We start from the raw sequence: 20,376 nt of genomic DNA, 5'->3' as shown, positions 1-20,376 counted from the left end.
TGCGTACGAACCATGGAGAAGACGCCATTGAAGATCTCCTTCTTTTTTGGTAATTGGACTGAGATAACAAGAAGTGAAAAAAGGTTTGATATTTTCCGTAAGTGAAAGCAGATCTCTCCAAACTGTATCTTGACGTTTATTGTTCCTATGAAAATTTGACATAATCAAGAATTTATAAATGCTACCCTTTTCAAATTTATACAAGGGACAATTCAAAATAATATGGTCATCAGTGCCTTTACAAATAAGTTCGAAAGAGTACGAAGGACGATGACAAGAATGAACGTCATCCAAATCAACTTCCTCTTCAAAATAACTTTGGATTTTGTTTTTTCCAATCACAGGGAATAGAATCAACCAACGTCTTGACAGTATTTGTTAAAATTCTATCCTAATGAATAGAAACAATGTTTTTAAACTGGCTTGGGAGCGCCAAGTTTTTTGGCAAGGGTCAAAAAGATCTTCTTGTAAACTTTTGTAATGCCAGCACTGATAAAGTGATTAACAAGAGTACTATCAAGAGGGTTTGTACAACTAACACAATCGTTGAAAAAAAGGGCTTCATTGAAGATATCTTTGATTGAAAGGGGTCCACCTTTTCTCAGGAAAATACATGACTTCCAGACTCTCAAAAGTTCAAGATAAAAATTAGGAAGATAATCTGGAACAGACTGATAATTCACTGTAAAAAGTTGAGAGGTGTACTTGAGATTACCAACATTCCGAAAATAAAAATCAGCAAACAAAAATGAAGGATGATCCAGACCTGAATACAAGTATCTTTGAAGATAATTTAATCTGAAAGCTTTCACACGTGAAGAGAGATCGATGAGATTTTGCCCTCCTAACTTCAATAGAGCAAAAATTGTACGACTTGGCAACCAATGTTTTCCTTGCCAGAAGAAATCAAGAAATTTGTGCTGAATTTCTCAATGATAAAAGCAGGAGGACAGAGGCAAATTAAACGGTGAAAGAGTTTAGTTGCAGCAAGTTGATTAATAACGATATCACGGCCTTGGAATGACATAGCAGGAGCATATCTATTCCACCAAGATAACTTATTGTCAATCTTTGTAACACACTCACTCCAGTCTTTTGAAAAATACTCGTTACTGTTACCCAAATAAGTACCAAGGACTTTGAGACCTATACTATTCCAAAGAATTTCAAGCGGATGATCAGCACGCCCACGCCATGAGCCGACCCAAATACCTTGGACTTACGATAGTTAATTTTTGCATTACTGGCATGCTCATAGAGAGAAAACCAATATTTAAACCTCAAAAAATTAGTATCACAAGTAACAAGAGTGTTATCGTCTTCAGCATAAGCTGAAAGTGTACATTTTCGATCACCTGAATTTTGAATCATAACACCTTGAATACTGTCATCTTGTCTTATTCTGTGTAAAAGAGGTTCAATAACAATTGCATACAGCTGCCCCGATAATGAGCAACCTTGCCTTATACCACGTGAAAATTGAACTGGAGCAGTAAGGGAACTGTTAACACGAACAAGACTATCAGTTTGAGTATACAGAAGTTTAATAAAATTGATGAAATTTTCACCAAACCCGAACGCATGCAGAGTTTGAAAAAGATAATGATGACTGACACGATCAAAAGCTTTTTCCTGATCTAAAGAAAGAATACCAAGAGGAAGATTCATATCATTATGAAAATGAATGCAATCCCTAATTAAATGAATATTGTCAAAAATCTGTCTGCCTGGAACAGTATAACTTTGATCTACATGAATGATATCTTGTAAAACTTGCTTTAAGTGAGGCGATAAAGCTTTAGTGAAAATTTTATAATCAGAGCAAAACAAACTGATAGGTCTCCAGTTCTTAAGAAGGGAGTTTATCACCTTGTTTCGGAAGGAGTGTGATAACAGCTCTACGACAGGACGTTCGAAGAAGGCCATCGGAAGTTTACTTTTGAAAACCTGGTGACAATCGTTCCCCAATAGAGACGAGAATTTTTTATAAAATTCACAAGGAATGCCATCAACACCAGGTGTTTTACCATTCGCAATGTTCTTGAGTGCAAGGTGTACTCATCAAGACTAATGGGTTCATCAAGTTGCGTAACTTTGTCAGCAGGTAATTGAGGGAGATCATGAAACAAAGTATTTTGTGCTTCGGCGAAACAGGCTCAGCAGTAAACAGGTTTTGATAAAACTGGCGATTAAGTTGACGAATTTCTCTCTGATTTTCAGTAATTGTATGATCTTCAGGTTGGAGAGAGTAATTGATTTACGACAGCCTTTGTATTTTTCAAGAGAAAAGAAAAACTGTGAATTAGTATCAGAATCATTGAGCTGTTGAAAACGAGAACGAATAACTGCACCTCTGGTATCAAGTTTCTGAAAACTGTCTAAAAGGTCTTTTTGCTGATGATATCTTGTTTCCAGAGAAGGCTGAGTATGAAACAATGTTTCCAAAGTACGAATTTCCTCAATAAGCTTTTGTTTTGAACGTTTAAAGTGATGAACTCGTTCAGCGCTGTACTGCTGACTCAGTTCTTTAATCTTTTGTTTTCCTATATCCCACCAAGAATGAAGAGAAGAAAACCTATCCTTCTCATTACGCCAACCTTCCCAGAATTCCTTATAGTGGTGCGGCATGGCAAACCCATTGTGCATTTTGTGATAAAAGCACCAAACTTGGCTCAGATGTGTCTTAATATGTGCTGAACAAATTCAGATACCGAGCCACTGAAAATCTACCAAGCGTTGCCATGGCAACCATTTTCCCAAAATGGCTACCAGACAGGTATTTCTCACCTAGTAAATGTAAACTACATAAGTCGTTGGGTAACCTTAGGTTGAATAATTTCAATGAGAAACTGTGAAAAGTGTTATTTGAAATTATTTTCATTTCTTTCACCACCTGACTTGTTAAACGGGTAAATACGGGCAAAAAACACAATTCTTATGCATAAAATGCACGGTATTAGATCCTATAAAAGTATGACGCTATGTAAGCAGTCAAGATATGTTAGACCGTGGGCCAGAGGAGTCTACTTGCACCCCCAGGATAACAAACCTATCGTTTTAGAAGACTTGGGATCCCTAGAATACGAAATAGAATTTTGACAGAAAAAATATAGGGATGCAATAACTGTTATGGTCGACTTCTGAACGGTACCGCAAAATAACCATTTTGCTATCCATCTGCTTTTTTCTTGTAGTACATGTAAGTCATCTACTAAGTTTTTTAACGTAATCTGACTTGTAGGATATCATTAGAATGGAAATTTATTCCTCTTTAAAATGACATATGTAATTTGCAATATCTTTGATAGATTTTTTTATGAAATGGGACCAAAACTTACCCAATACCCAAAAAATCTGAAATTCTACCAATTTTTTACCTTGGCATAACACATAAGGCAATTCTTTGTATGACATCTGTTTATTTGCTACAAGGACATGTCAAAATGTGAAATAGACTTTTGATAGGAAAAATATTGGGATGCTATAGGTCTACCGGTCATACTTTGAAGGGTACCGCAAAATTACAGTATTGCCAACTCGCATGCATTTTCGTTTAACCTGTCTTGTTGTAAGTCATCTGCTGAGCTAATTTTTTTACATAACCTAGCTTGTGGGCTAACATTGGAAAGGGATTTTATTCTTCTTTTAGATGACATATTTTAGTATGCAATATCTTCCATAGCTTTTATAAAATATGACCAAAACTTACCCTATACCCCAAACTTTATATTGCAAATTACTGTCACTGCTTATCTCAAATTCTACCAATTTTTACCTAAACATATTAAAAAGGACAATTCTCTATATGCCATCTGTTTTATTTGCTACGGAGACATATCAAAATATGAAAGACTTTTAACAGAAAAAGCATTGGAAAAGGGAACTGTAAAGTCAAAGTATTGCGAATCGCATCTTTTTTGTTAAACGTCAAATTCTACCATTTTTTAACCTAGACATATAATAAAGGGTAATGCCTTGTATGAAATGTTTTATTTGCTATAAGAACCTATCACAAATACGAAATAGATTTTGGGCAATGCCTTGTTGTAAAATCTGTTTTATTTGCTACGAGACCATGTCACAAATATGAAATAGACTTTTAACTGAAAAAATATTGGGATGCAACAGCTGTCACAGTCATATGTTGAAGGGTGCCGCAAAATCACGATTTTGAGACCCACGAACATTTTTGTTAAACCGTGTCTTTGTTTAAGTCATATGCCGAGCCTAACTTATACATAACCTGGCTGTGGGTATCATTATTAAAGCGATTTATTTTTCTTTAAGTTGACCTTTTGTAACATACAAATATCCGTTACAGTTTTCATGAAATGGGACCAAAACTTACCGAATACCCCAAAAGATTACATTTCAAATTACGGTTTATCTTACGTTCTACCATTTGTTTTTGCTCCACACAATACAGAAGGCAATATGATGCTTATATGAAATCGGTTTTGTTTGTATCAGACGTATGTCAAAATATGAAGTGAACTTAATAAGATTTAGTCGCCACTGGGATCATATTTCAAGGGGTACACAAATACGGCAAATTTCCTAAAACATATAAATTTTTATCAAACACGTCTTTATGAAAGAAGTCAGCCAAAATCATGGTCACGGGTGATCTCAAAATATTATCAGCATCGCATATTAAATTATTTTGTTTCAAGTTTGTTTTGTAAGATTTGACCTGAAAAGTTTTCATGTGGAACTCTAATTTAATTTGGCAGAACAATTTTTGAAAACTAATTATGGTATGTGTTCTACTCGCTGTAATGGAGATGAAAAAAGAAAGGCACTATACAGAATTATACAACCAACTGAATGAGAAGCAAGGTGCGGAATTGAGCCTTTACAGTTTTGTTTTCTAAACTGTATCAATGAGCATAGCTAATTCAACAGTTTAGCTGATCCAATAATCGTTTCTAAACATTATACATTACATCAAATTACCAGGGCGTTCCTGAAGAAAAACTTGTATAGATATATCAGAAAGCTGGACTTTCTTCATTGACAAAATATTATGGAATAATAATAATAATAATAATATTTGGTTCTTATATAGCGCACATATCCACAAGTAGATGTGATCAAGGCGCTTTACAATTATTATTACCCCTGGTCACTGGACCTAATATGATACCACTCAACTCCCTGGGGAGCAGACAACAGCTCACATGTGCAGCCAATAAGCGCAGCAGAGCTAAACGCACACATAACAACCTCTGTCCTACCAGGTATCCATCACTCCTGGGTGGGGAGAAGCAATGAGGAATAAAGTGCCTTGCCCAAGGACACAACACCACAGCCATGCCGGGGCTCGAACTCACCATCCTTTGATCGTGAGCACTGCTCTAGCCACTGGCCCATGATGCCTCCGAATAGATTAAATCAAAGGATGTTCTATAGCCTCAGAATAGATATACCTGATATTTAGCTGCTCTAGTTATCGTTTGTAAACTTCATAAATTAGCATAAGTGTCTAAAGAGATGTCATATAGCTTGGACTTTCTTCATTAACAAAAATAGGGATATGTCCAATATTTAGCTGCTCTAATGATAATTTCTTAACTTCATAAATAAGCAGAAATATAGCTAGCCATTCTTCAGTACTTTATGGCATTCACCAGTAAAATATTTTCAGGATATATCCGATATTGAACCGATCTAATTATCATTTCTAATCTTTACGAATTAAATCAAAGGATGTTCTATAGTTTAAAAGCATGTATCTGATACTTGATCGATCTAATTATTGCTTCTACACTCAGTATACTTTATAAAGTAGTTCAGATTTAGCTGGGCTGGCATGTTGAAAACGTTCAAAATTTGGTAATAGCTTTTCTGTAATTGTGTGTTACTGAATGTGCAAATGATTTATTGTGAATACTGAACTGCGTAAAATCTCTAAGGTTTATGTTTCAATTTTGACTGGAGTGTCACTGTTTGTATAGGAAGGTCCCATTTGATCAGATAATTGGCCAGCCAACACTACCGTGCTTAGGTCTTGGGTGTATGTGTCAAGTGGATAACAAGAAAATGATTGGCAAATATTTAGGATTGTCGTTTAAACTTGTTGTCTAGGCTATGTAAACACCATGGAAAGGAATAAAATACTCGCCAGCTGAATAGCCATGTAAAAGCAAGCAGAGATCCGGGAGTGCCATGCACGGACATGACGGACAAAAGTGCAGCATTGTGCTTTAGCTTTGCTTTCCCTACCTTTCATGTTTGTTAAAAAGAAAGTGGAGTAATACAATTTAATTTATGGTGCCACGTTTTTGCATTTCAACAACAAATTATGTACGACCAAGAAATTAGTACCAAAATATACCATGTTCAAAATATTATAGGCATGAATCAATATATATATTTATGCAATAGACCATTGAAATAACTCTAAAACCAATATTTAAATTATGAAATAGATATCAAATTACACAAGATCAGTTTCATTTGAAATAAATAATGAAAAGTGATGTATAAAATATGGTACATATAGCCAAAAAAATAATATAAAAATATGATCGTGTTCTCCACGTGGTCAAAATTTAAACGGCTGCACTTATGTACTAATTGTAGTTACATGATAAATCTCTAACATTGACAATTATGGGGATATATAAGAGATTTCCGCCCAAAATGTTATTGTTTTTAAAGTTAAAACTAGAAGGTTTGTTATACAGTAAATATCATTGTGCTTTTTGGTATGTAGGCCTACACGTGAATGTAGATGAACAAGAGTAAGAGATTGGGTTAAATTTCCCCACAATTTTCCATGTCAGGCCTTGTGATTTAACACCCTGCAAAACTTGTCAATGGTTGACTAATAAAAATTAGAAAAGATAATTAGTCAATGTCAAAATATTGCACATATTCAATAAAATATTTCTACTCAAGAACACTCCATCCATTGGAAGAACATGGAACACGCTGTTTTTACACTCGGACGCATCATACTCTGCCCACCACAGCCATGGGCCGATCTAGGCCTATTTGCAAAACCTGGTGAGTGTCGCACGTACCAGCTACAAGTCTAAAAATGCTTAAAACTGGTGCATCAACGGTTACAAATAAGAATAAATAAAAAAAACTCTGAATAGTACCTTCTGATAGTCTAACTAGACAGAACAGCTGACAGCTGATCATCGTATAAAACATTCAATTTGACAATTTTGAATCTTCCACTTTTGCCTTGTTGCAACCATATTGTCAATAATTTTATTAAGAGAACCCGTTTTTCTGGTAGAATGAAATTATAAAACAATAAAAAAATGCAAATAGTAATCTTAATATGCATTTATGATGGTAATACATCCACTATTCACTGCAGAATCATCCGTAAGAGTAGCAACTACGGGATTTAACAGTAATTGATGGTCGTCATATTTAAAAATGGCCGCCACACCAGAACGAGGCTCTACCTGTAAGGGATCTGTATCAAAATTGATTTTAAAACAAAAAATATGCAAATGTTAATCTTAAAAGGCATTTATGATGGAAATACGTCCTTTATTCACCACAGAATCATCTGTAGAGCAGCAACTATGGGATTTTATAGTGACTGATGGTCGCCATATTTAAAAATGGCCGCCACACCAGAACGAGGCTTAACCCGTGGTGGCTCGGTATCCAAATTGATTCATATCATGATAATCTACATTCGTACCAAATTTCATGCTTTTATCACAAATGCACAATTGTTATGAAAATTTTGGTTATGCCGCACCACTATTAATTAAAGTACAGTAATTTTCATCGTTAAGAAGACTGGTATTGAGACACCAAACTGGATTTTGTTGACACTCGAATTCATAGTTAAAACAAGAGAAACAAGAGAGTGATCAGATAAATCAGTAGGAGAGTCATTAGATACAGATTTAATTTTCGAAGTCAACCTCTTGTTGATGAAGAAAGTATCAATGCGACCTTTTTGCTCTCCTCTCTGCCACGTAAAATTTTTAGCCTGCTTATGAAAATAACGCCAGGCATCAGAAAGCTTACAGCGATGAACAAGAGAAGAAAAAACTTGCGAAGACTTTAAATGTGGTTCAATATGAGACGACCTATCTTTGTTTGGAATTTGTTAAACTTGCATGAAAATAGCAAACAGGATGATGATCTATCCCAAGACTACCTCTTGAATTAAAACAGCACCAGCAGCCGTATCATTACATCTACAGCTAATTTGGATGGCATACTGAAATTTGGTGCAGACAAGACTTGATCACTTCTAAGAATGACTTTAAGTGTATGCCTGTTGGTATTGTTCTGACCAAACAAACTTTACATTCCTTTTAAGTAAGTAAGTCAAAAGTTCGGTAATCGCAGAGAAATTTGCACATAATTTTCCGTAGTAACCAGCCATACCGAGAAAGCGCAGCAGCTGTCTCTTGCAAGTTGGTCTTGGAAAACTTGAAATGGAACTGATTTTGGCATCAACAGGTTTTGCCTTACCCTGTCCTACAGTATGTCCAAGGTAAGTCACCCTCGCCTAACTAAACTCAGATTTGGCAAGGTTGACAGTCAGCATTGCTTTGCTCAGTCTCTCAAACAATAATGTTACATCTCTGTGATGTCTGTGGACAGCTGCATATGTAGTTTGTCAGTCGTCAGTGAGTTGTGATATGGTAAATAAACTCACATTTTATGAATTTTGAAATTCCTGTTGAGTTGATGTTCTGTGGTTCGCAGACTTTTTTATCCAGGTTGATTCTGAATGTTGTTTCACTTTTACCAAATTTGGCCAGTGACTTAGACTGGTTTGTTTTATGTGAAGGATCACAAGATGTTATTTATTCCATGAGCCGGTGATACAATTTGATGCGTTAAGGAAAACAAAAAAAACTTCACATTCAAGTGTCCATACTTTTAATAGGTCGCCATGTTGAATAAATAGTGAGAAAGGTGATTCTGGTGGTTTATTGATTCCCTTGTATGAGTATTTACAATGCCTTCATTATAGCCAACTGCATTCTTGTAATTTGTATCTGCAGTCAAAATATCGTTTGAAAATCGTTTGCATATCAGAGTTCGCCATTTTCAATACAACATGAAAAATCCAGAAAGTTTTCTTTTTTGCAATCTTCATCTCACTCTATTTTTATTTACAGTACTTGTCAGTGATTCTTTGAAACATTTTAGTCAAATAATTGCATTTACATTATGCCTGCAAGAAATACAGTACCTCTGTTCAGCAACAGAATGAATTCCTGCACTACTAACGTAAATAAGTTACACCTTGACTTCCAAGCTAATTTCTACTGTTTCATATCTTTATTTGCTATGATATTAGTTAGTAAATTCAAAGCAGAATTCTAAATTTGCCAACATTGAAATTCTGATATTTTATTGTTATATTTTGTTATATTTTCAACTATGAAAACTCAATTCAATCGACAATACCTGCCTCAGGCAGCCATTTTGAATTTATAATGAGGCATATATAGAAATTGAAACATTTTATCTACAATGTTGCTTAGCAAAATATCTTTATTTATTGATTTACATTTCATCAGTTCATATTTATTACTGTAGTACCTTCATTTCATTTGAAGAAGTGAAGTTGCAAGACTGTTAGCTGTTTGAAGTGAAATTTGAGTGATTCACTTGAACTAATTTGAACAAATGAATTTGATAGTATTTATTTACAAAAGTGATTTTCTGGGCCAATGAACTCCAAAATCATCTTGAACATGATTAGAAAAAGCTTTGTGATATTTACACCTCCAATTTATTGCTAATGTCCCAGAAATATTGAAATTTGGTTGGAATTCAAAACCACTTGGCGCCATTTTGAATATTTATTTAGGTGAATAATAAAATTGTGACATTTTATATACACTGTTGCACAACCTTTTTATTCCTTGCTTAATGACCTTTCATAATATGTATAATTTCTTGGGGTAAAAATGCCTTCTTCTCATTGAAAAGTTGAAATGATTATATGTATGTAAGGCTTTCTTTCAAATTCTGCATCAGTTGCCAGAAACTAGTTCTGAAAGGATTAAATAACTTAAGTTTGCCACGGATTGTATTTCTAAATACAAGCTCAAATGAGCTAAAACCAAGAGACTCGTGAATCGACTCTCTACCCGCTAAGAAAATGAATTCCTTCATCCCACTGCTTCTCAGTGTCAAAACAGTAGGTCCTAATCATATTTTTCAAAGTTTGATGACCTCGCTCGAGACCACCCTGACTTTCTGGGTGGTAAGCGGATGACTTCTACTGTTTAACGCCTAGCTTATTCATTACTTGTTGAAACATTCCCGATATAAAATTGGAGCCTTGATCGGACTGGACACATTTAGGAAGCCAAATAAACTGTAAATATTGACTAAAGCTCTCATTATAGTCTTTGCCTTTATATTTCTCTGTGGAGTGGCTTCAGGGAACCAAGTAGGTGTACACATTATTGTCAACAGGTACTCATTTCCTGATCTTTTTTGGGGTTGGGGCTCAACACAGTCTATGAGTATCCTACTAAATGGTTCTTGAAATGCAGGAACTGGCCTTTCGAATGGTCTGATTTGGTTTTCCTACCGTTTGACATGTATGACAAGTTTTACAAAAGTGTACTACATCTTGCCTGATATTAGGCCAATAACCAGATATAAATTGAAAATGCTCACGTGTTTCAGATATATTTCAATTATGTGCAAATTTGAACCTTTGCTACATGTTTTCAACTTCATTGAAAGTGTTACGATCAACATATGAACAAAATCCACCAAAGATCAATGCTAAATGTCATTATATAGTCAAATATGTAATCAGCTGAAATAAAATAATTTATTTCTTTGAATACTGTCATTGTATCACCACTTAATATAGCACTTGTCATTGCCTTTGGTCAAGTCCTTCAAGCTATGTATGCAAAACTGTCAAAGCTTATTAGCTATGCAAATTATGAATTATGTGACATGAAAATGCGAAATGACTTTCAATACTGTTATATCCTGGTATTATAATCAATGTATACAGCATGTTTTGCCAATGTTTATCGAGTAAATCCAACATCCCAGATTCCTCGGCACAAACGCTGTAGGTTCGAAATCATGTCAATATGAAAAGATACCTAACTTGAGGTGTGAACTGACTGTCAATCGGTGATTGCTCTACAAATATCACTGGTGATGTCATTTTCATAAACATTGTGATTTTTTTCTACTTGATCGGTAGTTTATTTACTCTCTGGGATGTCATAAGCCATTAATCGGTAACACGGAAATTTTCCGCGTTAAGAGGTTTAGCCTAGAAACATGGTTTGTGCCGGCCAATTGCCTCATGAAGTATATATCCCTAATAAGAAAAATTAATTAAATATGCAAATTAGGAATTGGCTGAAATAACAATGTCAAATGACTTTAAATAATGTTGTATCATAGTATCTTTAATGTACATAGCAACTTTTGTCGACTTTTGTCAAGTCAAAAGAGATAAATATTCCTAATTAAGAAAGTTCATCAAATATTCAAATAAGAAATTGGCTGAAGAAAATGCTTAACGAATTTCAAGAACATGCATTTTTGTGTGTTAAATATATGTAGCAAGATTCATCAACTTTGGTTTAGTCAATTCAGATATATATCCCTAATTAGAAATGTTCGTTACAAATGCAAATAAGAAATTGGCTGAAATAATACTAGTTAATGACTTTCAATAATTTATATCATAGAATCTTCAATGTACATTATGCCATTGTTTGGGCCAATCAGGTGGCAGCTTTCAGGTCCTTGGCAAACAAAAAGGCTTCCAGTAACACAAATTTCACATACTCAACTTTAACGCTTTGAGACGAAAAAATTTCTGGTGGACAAATTTTCCCGCACGTATATGCTGATCTTTGAACCGTTAGCTTGCAAATGGACCACGTGGTTTTGATTTCTACCATTGTTTTCAGGAGTTAGAGGCGATCTAAAAGGGCGTAGTAAAGAGAAAGATATAGGTTTGCATTGCTATGGCTCCCAATCCAGTAAAACCTCTCCAATAAGCAATGAAGTCCACTAAAAACGACAAAGGAGTTGAAATACGAGCTTCTAGCAAAATTTCAAGTGTTTTTATGCCTTATGTGGGATATCGGACCGCGATTGGGCGAGGATTGCCTTATAAGCGCGCCAGCTCCCAACTCACTTCATAGACATCACATTTACGAAATCGAAGTCCACAGTCAACTTCGTCCATGTTAGGGACTGAACGTAAGTTAGCAGGGGGGAGGGCCGGGGGATTTGGGGGAGGGTCACAAATTTTTGAGCCTCTGTTTGAGGAGGGTCACAATTTTTTGAGCTCCTCTACGGGGGAGAGTCACAAATTTTGGGCTTGTCGGTAGAAAGCAAACTGTTTGTATAGACAATTATGCTCACATGACATCACTCGCACACTGCCTCTTACTTGCTATTAAGTGCTCATTTCCAACTCTCTGTGTATCTCTTCCCCACCATTGTCTTAAATAGGGTTGTCTCTCTTGTTGCTATTCTTATCGCCATTAAGTTTACAGCCAATCCAATCTATTGTTCCTCAGCTGCCCAGTTGCACTCTGGCTGCCCAGTGTACATGTAGTGTTTTTCATTAATAAACATTAGACAGTGTTTTTGCTAAGATTGGGGAACCCTGGTAGACTTTCTGTTGTCCGCTAGTATGACTGCACTGATAGAAAGCTACCAGACAATACGTCGTTTCGAGTTGTCAGAAAACGCACGAATTTTTAACATCGGTCGCATGGGGGCGCTCGAGATTTTGCAAAAGTGAGGGCTAAAATTTTAGTCATGGAGAGAAGTCGTAACATCACGCGTGAAGACGTCCGCAAAATGAACATGAAAGAGCTACGAGAATTTTTAAAAGCAAGGAAGATTCCCCTTTCCAAAGCTTAAAAAGGCTGAGTTGGTAGAGCTTGCTGAGAAATCCATTAAAGTTGGATTAAAAACTAATGTAAAACATGTGAAAGAGGCTCCCCACCATACTATCCAAAATGGGTCATTTTGTGTCGAATTTGTGTTTGATTCGTTTTGAATAGTGTTCCTACATTCTTATTCGATTGTTTGTGTTAATAAAAATGTTTGCTTCGTTCGGATATTTGTAGGGAAGTTTGGATTTGTGTGTACGGTAATGTTTTGTTCATGTCGGGAAAGCTTATGGCGAGACGCAGCCAGGCCTATGGTGTGAAAAGTTGATAGGGTGGCCCTTTGATGCTTGCGTTTCGAAACCCGAGTGTAGTTTCTCATCAGTCGCAGTGTAGATTCTTTCCTTAGTTTGTGTTTGTGAAAATTTATTTTAATGCATTTTATATAATGACCTTGCTCTTCGAGAAGCGAGGCAAGTTCCCGTTTTACATGCGTTGGCAAGATGCCGACATCGAGACTGTTGCCGTTTCATTTAGTATTATAAGAATCATCATTCTCGAATAAGGTCGAATAATGTCGCTCACGCTTATGTTTTGGCGATGTGTCCGTCGAATTCGGCAGACAATCACACGAAACGAGAGATTTTGAAGCAAATTAAGTACCAAGTATGAATTTTGAGAATGATAGGGAACGATCGACGGTTACATGATAGATGGACTTGCTACTTGTCACAGTAAAATCGAACGTCGAAGATGACATAGTGGCATAATCCATACATATGGGAAATATAGTCATTTGGTTTCCTGGCATACTTTTTCTCAGGCATATGTACACATGTCTATGGGGCGCATAGTCCGAGAGCGGAATAGATCACAAACATGTGAAAACTGTTAGGTACCCAGCTAAGTTCACGTCGTATCATCCTTATCCATTTTGATCTCAGACGTTTCTCTTTCTTAACATCGGGGAAACGGTGGAAGGTCATGCTATTCATCCATTGGTATTTGTCGAGTTTGCCGGCTTTGCAGTAAAAGTTTGGCATAGTCCAATGCTTACGGTGACAACAGAGCAGATGAAAGTAGACTAAACCTAGGTTAGGAATACGGAGTCTGTGTTATCGCATGTATGCAGACCATGCAGACCGGAGTCCAGAAAGTAGCCCTCACTTCCGGTCAAAGGAAGAGCGCCCCTGGTGGCGAAAGCTTAAAATCCTTGAATTACCGCGTGGTCTTATGGTAACTCGAAACCGACGTATTAAACCATACAAATTGCTACTGACGGACTGTTTAAAGTCATCTCCTGCTTGTCATTATACAGGTTCTATTACAAAGTGTGGTATTAAAAACTGCAAAACTTGTTGTATGCTCATCACTACAGAACAGTTCAGTAGTAGTTTGACAGGGAAGACCTATTCTACCAAATGTCTGGAACCTCTGAATTGCACTAGCAAAACGTAATCTATGGAATTGAGTGTTCATTGTGCGGGCTCATTGATGTTGGTGAAACAGGAAACAGCTTACGATCTAGAATGAACGGACATCGCAGTGGAGTGAATCGATCTTTGGATGTGCAACTTTATAAGCATTTTAACCAGGACGATCACTCCACTTTGTCTATGCGTGTCCGTATTCTTGAAAAATATACCATCCAACCAACAGCCCCACACTTAGTTCACCATTCCGTAGACAGAGAGAATACCACTGGATTAGACAGTTAGGTACCGCAATGCCTATGGTGTAATGACAACATCAAAGATATAGGCAATCTCTCAATCCCTGGTTGTTCAGAAGTGAATGTGATGGGCCTATTTGAGTCTTATATCCGTAGAAGACGTAGTCATGGACATAGGCGTTACCATCGGCCTGAATTGGATACATCTTCCTCCAACTGCAATGATACATTTCATGAACTGCTTCTTTTATTACAGAAGCCTTTAGGTCTCCATCACATTCGTACTTCATTATTTGCTCTGTCCATCAAGACTTGAGAAGGTTGCATGCCTATGCATTGGGTTGTCTTTGACAGATCCGAACACAAAACCGTACAGACTGGTCAGTATTATTGCTGATATTGCACTATACAGACTATACAAGCCTGTTCCTGCTGAACCTATGACTGATGATCATCGTCATTTCATACATCTTCCATTTAGTAACAAAGGAATCGATGCCATTAATATCAGCAATATACTTCACAACAAAAAGCTTACATCAACTATACCTGTATACTTTAAGAACCAGTCTGTACCTATTCTGTCATATCAATACACCAAGACAATCTCCAATAAAATATTCAATTACAATAAGGCATTGCGGCACTTAAAAATTGATGAATTCCTTCAAACACCAGCATCCTGTGACTGCCCTACATCTCCCTTCAAATACACTCCAGTTGGCCATGTCATCAGTGGTGATCTGAACTTGGTTGATCATCATCACCTTCGTAAGATATTATCTTGCGGACCCAAGTTCAGAGAACCTCGCAGGATCAACTGGAACCATAATTTTAAGATCGTTATGGACTCTGTTGAAGAATATGCCAGGAAATGGGCTAAAAGGGAGGATGTAGAGTTGGACACACTGTCAGAATGGTTCAAATCTGTGAGGAAAATAGATTCGTGGCCGTATTGGTCGACTAAGATCACATGTTTGCAGAAGACCCTATTCCGTATTTAAAGATCCTGATGCTGTTAAGTGTTTGAATGATATCCATGACAAATATGTTGTCGGTCCTGCTGATAAAGCTGCCAATAACATTGTATTTGTGTGTAAGAAGTATTATTTTGAATGTCTTATAGACAAACTTGGTGTAACTAAGACCTCCACCAACTCCACTTACAGACAATAATGTTCAGCAAATCTGAAATTTTGGCAAACCATAAGTCATTCATGGATAATTTTAATGTTACAATAAAGGATGACCATAATAAGTTGCCTAGCTTATACTGGATACCAAAGCTCCACAAAACACCTTACAAAGCTAGGTTTATCACAGGATCTTCAAAATGTTCAACTACAGAGTTATCGAAGATACTGACTTCTGTTCTTTGTAATGTTAAACGGGGACTTCAAGCATACTGTGATGTTGTCTTTTCTCAGAGTGGTATAAATCAAATGTGGATATTAAAAAATTTGAAGGAACTCTTGGAAAATTTGAAATCAAGATCTGTTTAAAAACAAACATCTATTAAAACTTTCGATTTTTCCACATTGTATACCACAATACCACATAATAAATTGAAAGAACGCTTGAAAAAACATCATCAACCAAGCATTTTTCTACAAAAAATGGTTCACGCCGTACAAATATGTGGTATTAGGGTATAATTCTACATATTTTGTTAAAAATACAACTAATGCTAAAGTGTTTTATACAAGAAAGACATTATCAGTATGCTTGATTTCCTCATTGACAACATATTTGTAGAATTTAGAGGGCACATTTCCAACAGTGTATAGGAATTCCTATGGGCACTAACTGTGCTCCCTTGCTTGCAGACCTATTTCTGTTCTCATATGAGGCAGAATTTATCCAAAACTTAATTAAACAGAAAAAGGTCTCTGTACCTCGAACTTTCAATCTAACATATAGATACATAGACGATGTTATTTCTATGAATAACTCTGAATTCAGTAAATATCTCGCTATGATTTATCCTCCAGAATTGGAGATTAAAAAACTACAGAAACAGCCTTTTCTGCTTCATATCTGGACATTTTACTTGAATTTGACTCTAATGGTCACCTTTCTACTAGGCTATATGACAAGAGAGATGATTTTAACTTTAGTATCATCAATTTTCCACACCTCATAAGTAATATTCCACTCTCACCAGCTTATGGGGTATACATTTCCCAGCTTATTCGATATGCTAGAGCATGCAGTTCATATGGTGATTTTGTAGAGAGACATGGCCATCTCTCTTACAAACTATTAAATCAAGGTTACACCAGAGCAAGACTTGTCTCTACATTCAAACGCTTTTTTGGCAGGTATTGCAAGCTGGTAGATAAATACGATATCTCTCTTCGACAAATGATCACTGATGGTATCGGTGACATTGGGCCTTAGTTAGTGACCACTACCTATCTGACTTATAGATTGATATATGGCGGGTGCCACATGTGGGGCAGGATGCGCTTACCATTTTTGAAACACCTGACATCACTTCTTGGTCTTCTGGCCAGAGGTCCATATATCTTTCTTTCATGAATATGACTTTGTTTGTGTTATTTACTGTCTTTCTTTGTGCTGTTTTTGTGTCTATGTTTACAACTTTTGTCTTGCGAATTCCGACCTACTGTCATTGGATTATGGATTGGTATGATTGCGATTATTATACCAAGGCTAACCCTGGTAAAATGACCGGGGAACCCCAGTAACATTTACCTAGGTACCGCCCTTAACAAAAACACTGCTGGATATTACACAATATCTTACATTGTTCTACTGATGTAGTCAATCTTGAACCTATAAATATTTGACAATATTATTTCTCATTCCACTTTTTGTTGATCAACAAAAGTTCCCTCTCTTGCATAAGCCACTTCTCTTAAAAGTTTAAGGCCAAGCTCCACCCTGCATCAGTCACCTTATAGGTACATGAATTTTAGTTTTTAGAAATACTATTGTTTGAAATTAAGAGCAAGCTTTGGTGTAATAATTAATAGTTTTGATTCCAGAAAAGTGATTTTAGTATACTTAAATATTTAGATACCGTCATCTGATTGGTATGGCTTCTTGTGGCATTTTTCAAGTTTATATTGGCTTTACCACGTGGGTACTATCTTTGGAATGGATAGTGTTCATTTGTGTTGTGAAGGCAGGATATATGACATTTGTTGAAATTTAATGTGGGTAATTTATACAGTGAATCAGCCATGTTGATCACGTATTCAGATTGAACTTGATTAAATATGGTGATATCCCAATGTCATTTCAGAATATGGAGACTTGATTGGTCATGAAACAGATGAAATAGTGTTTGACACTTCTGTGACAAATCAGGATCAGTCTATCCTCTATTATCTAGGCTGCTTTCTGTGATATGTTTAAAATGCAAAGAAACGAGGCACAAAATTTGACAAAGTATTGTCAATGTTAAAACACCATAATTTCACACTATAGCATTCAATCTATGACCATACTTTGAATTGTTTGCTTAAATTATTGCTTGAATAGGCATAGCCTTTCTGTTGACCTTTCCCCACAAACAGGGCAACATGACCAAAACTTCTCATTGTCTACTGGAACACAATAGTACATTTTGTAAAACTGGATTTGATATGAGTGCAATGAGCACATGTACAGGTATTTTTAGTTATCTGACTACACTATCAGGAATATTATAAAATCCAGTGAATAATGGGGTCATGCACACATGTAGTTCTGTATCTGTACCAGGAACACATTTTAAAGATACATTGTACTTTCCCGTACTTCCTCCCCATGTAGAGATTGAACTGCTTAATACATTGTTCATGACCATATATCATTGTTATGGAGATCAGTGTCACATTGTCACAGGATCAAAAGCCAATTTAACATTCTTTATGCAATTGCATAAATTTGCATAAAGTTGGTCAGCTCCTTTACGCACCTTTATGCAGTGCATAAAGGTGTGTAAACATGGTGTCAGTGGTGGTGCCTATATGCATCTTTATGCACTTGTATAAAAGGGTTTAATGGCTCACTAAATTATGCACCTTTATGCAATCCAATAAAGTTGCATAATTTTACGTGTGAGGTAAAGATTGTAAAACAACACTGAGGATGACAATTTACAGTCTCTACAAATTGGAAAGGACTATATGTGTTAAAGAATAGCTGGATGTATAGTGAGAAACATCTAGTCACTTCCCTGAGCTCACATTTCTAACGTTCACTCTACCCATCTGGAAACCATCTTGAAGGGCTTAGGGTTTGCACTTTGGAGTCCCCGCACTGTAGAAGACACATCCCCCTCCTTTAATTCTTATCATTTTGCAACTGTCTCTTTATTTTTCAACTGAAATAAAGATTGCGTTTTGTATACCACAGTATATGTTGTTGCAGTCATGACGAAAATAGTGATAGTTCAGGCAATGGCAAGTCATGCACGGCTCTGATTCATTGCTCCATTGTCTCAAGGTGTAAATAGCCATATGTCATTAACATATCAGAAAGGTTGCCATCGATATCGCCACAGCAGTTACACATGGGATTCTTCCCTTTTCGTCATTGTTCATTCAAATGAAAAATGTGTGGAGTCAGTAGATGACTGCCTATCTTGTGATAGTATTTGGTAGCCAGTATCAGACAGTTTGTGTTCGTGTCGGCTGCACAGACGATCTGCCCTCTTGCGAGTTCGACTTTGTGAAAAAAAAAGATATGACCTGCTACCAAAATAGCTTATTTGACATATAACCAGGAGACCTGCATTACATTTTGCACCGGTATATCATGAAGAAAATAGTGATAGGTCAGGCAATGGCAAGTCATGCAGGGCTCTGATTCATTGCTCCATTGTCTCAAGGTGTAAATAGCCATATGTCATTAACAACAATCAGGAGGAACCCCTTGAATGTATAAACAAAAGCGGTTTTTTTGCTTCAGTCACTGTTGCCAGAAAGTTTAACTGAAAATAGACTTTGTTCAAGTCTGCAATTTACATCAAATTCTTGTAAACTTGTTTTCTTTTAAAAGTTGATTGAACGCATTGTCATGGAGTTGCACCCGAAATCACATTTGCAGGATCGCTGTCAGCCCTACTGCACTATGGATTGAAAAAAGGAATGTCATAAATTTGAAAGATATTTGTGATGCATAGAAAATTATCAGTGAAGTTTGTGTGTGTGTGTGTGTCCCTGGACGTACCACAGATACGTCCATGGAGTGTCTTGGCCGTCCTGATAATGGCAGCCATGACACAGCTGAAGAGGCCAGCGTCGACAAAGATAAAATAGGTGTGAAAGGGATTATCAGGCCGTCCTGTACCCTTACATCCATGACCGCACAGACTCCACTTCTAGTGCATTCTACAACTTTTAAGAACGTCTACACTCAAAAAAGTAACTTGAGTAGTTTTGCGTGAAATAAAGATGACCGTGATAGCCGTGATTGAAACAGCCTTTGTTTGCTGTCTTACTCGACCTCAGCCGACTACCATGGCAAAAGTCGGAGACTGCAGAGACGGGAAGACCATTATCAAATTTGAAAATTGTGAATGTATCGGTCATTTTATCTAGATGATTCAGTCCTTTTCGATATTAAGTGTTCGAACCAAGGCCCCCGGTATGCACTCTGTGGTCACAATGCATATGCAGTACAGTCAGGGTGAAGTGTGCAACACAGACAAGGGGAATTATTTGTTTGTGTGTGCAAGAAGCATTGTCAGGGCAGGGACTTCCCTAATTACCGTGGTCAATGTCGGATGTGGAGAGTGTTATGAACACTCTGGTGCACGAATGCTTCAAACGTCGTTTGTGTGCAGAGGGTCTGTGCCTTGACGAAAACTCTATGATACAACTTCTCATTTGCATCGTGGGGGTTTCG

This window comes from Ptychodera flava, chromosome 3, assembly GCF_041260155.1.
Source record: "Ptychodera flava strain L36383 chromosome 3, AS_Pfla_20210202, whole genome shotgun sequence".
Classification (NCBI taxonomy): Eukaryota; Metazoa; Hemichordata; class Enteropneusta; family Ptychoderidae; genus Ptychodera; species Ptychodera flava.
The sequence above is the reverse complement of the archived record's forward strand: the minus strand, read 5'-3'. Positions refer to the sequence as shown.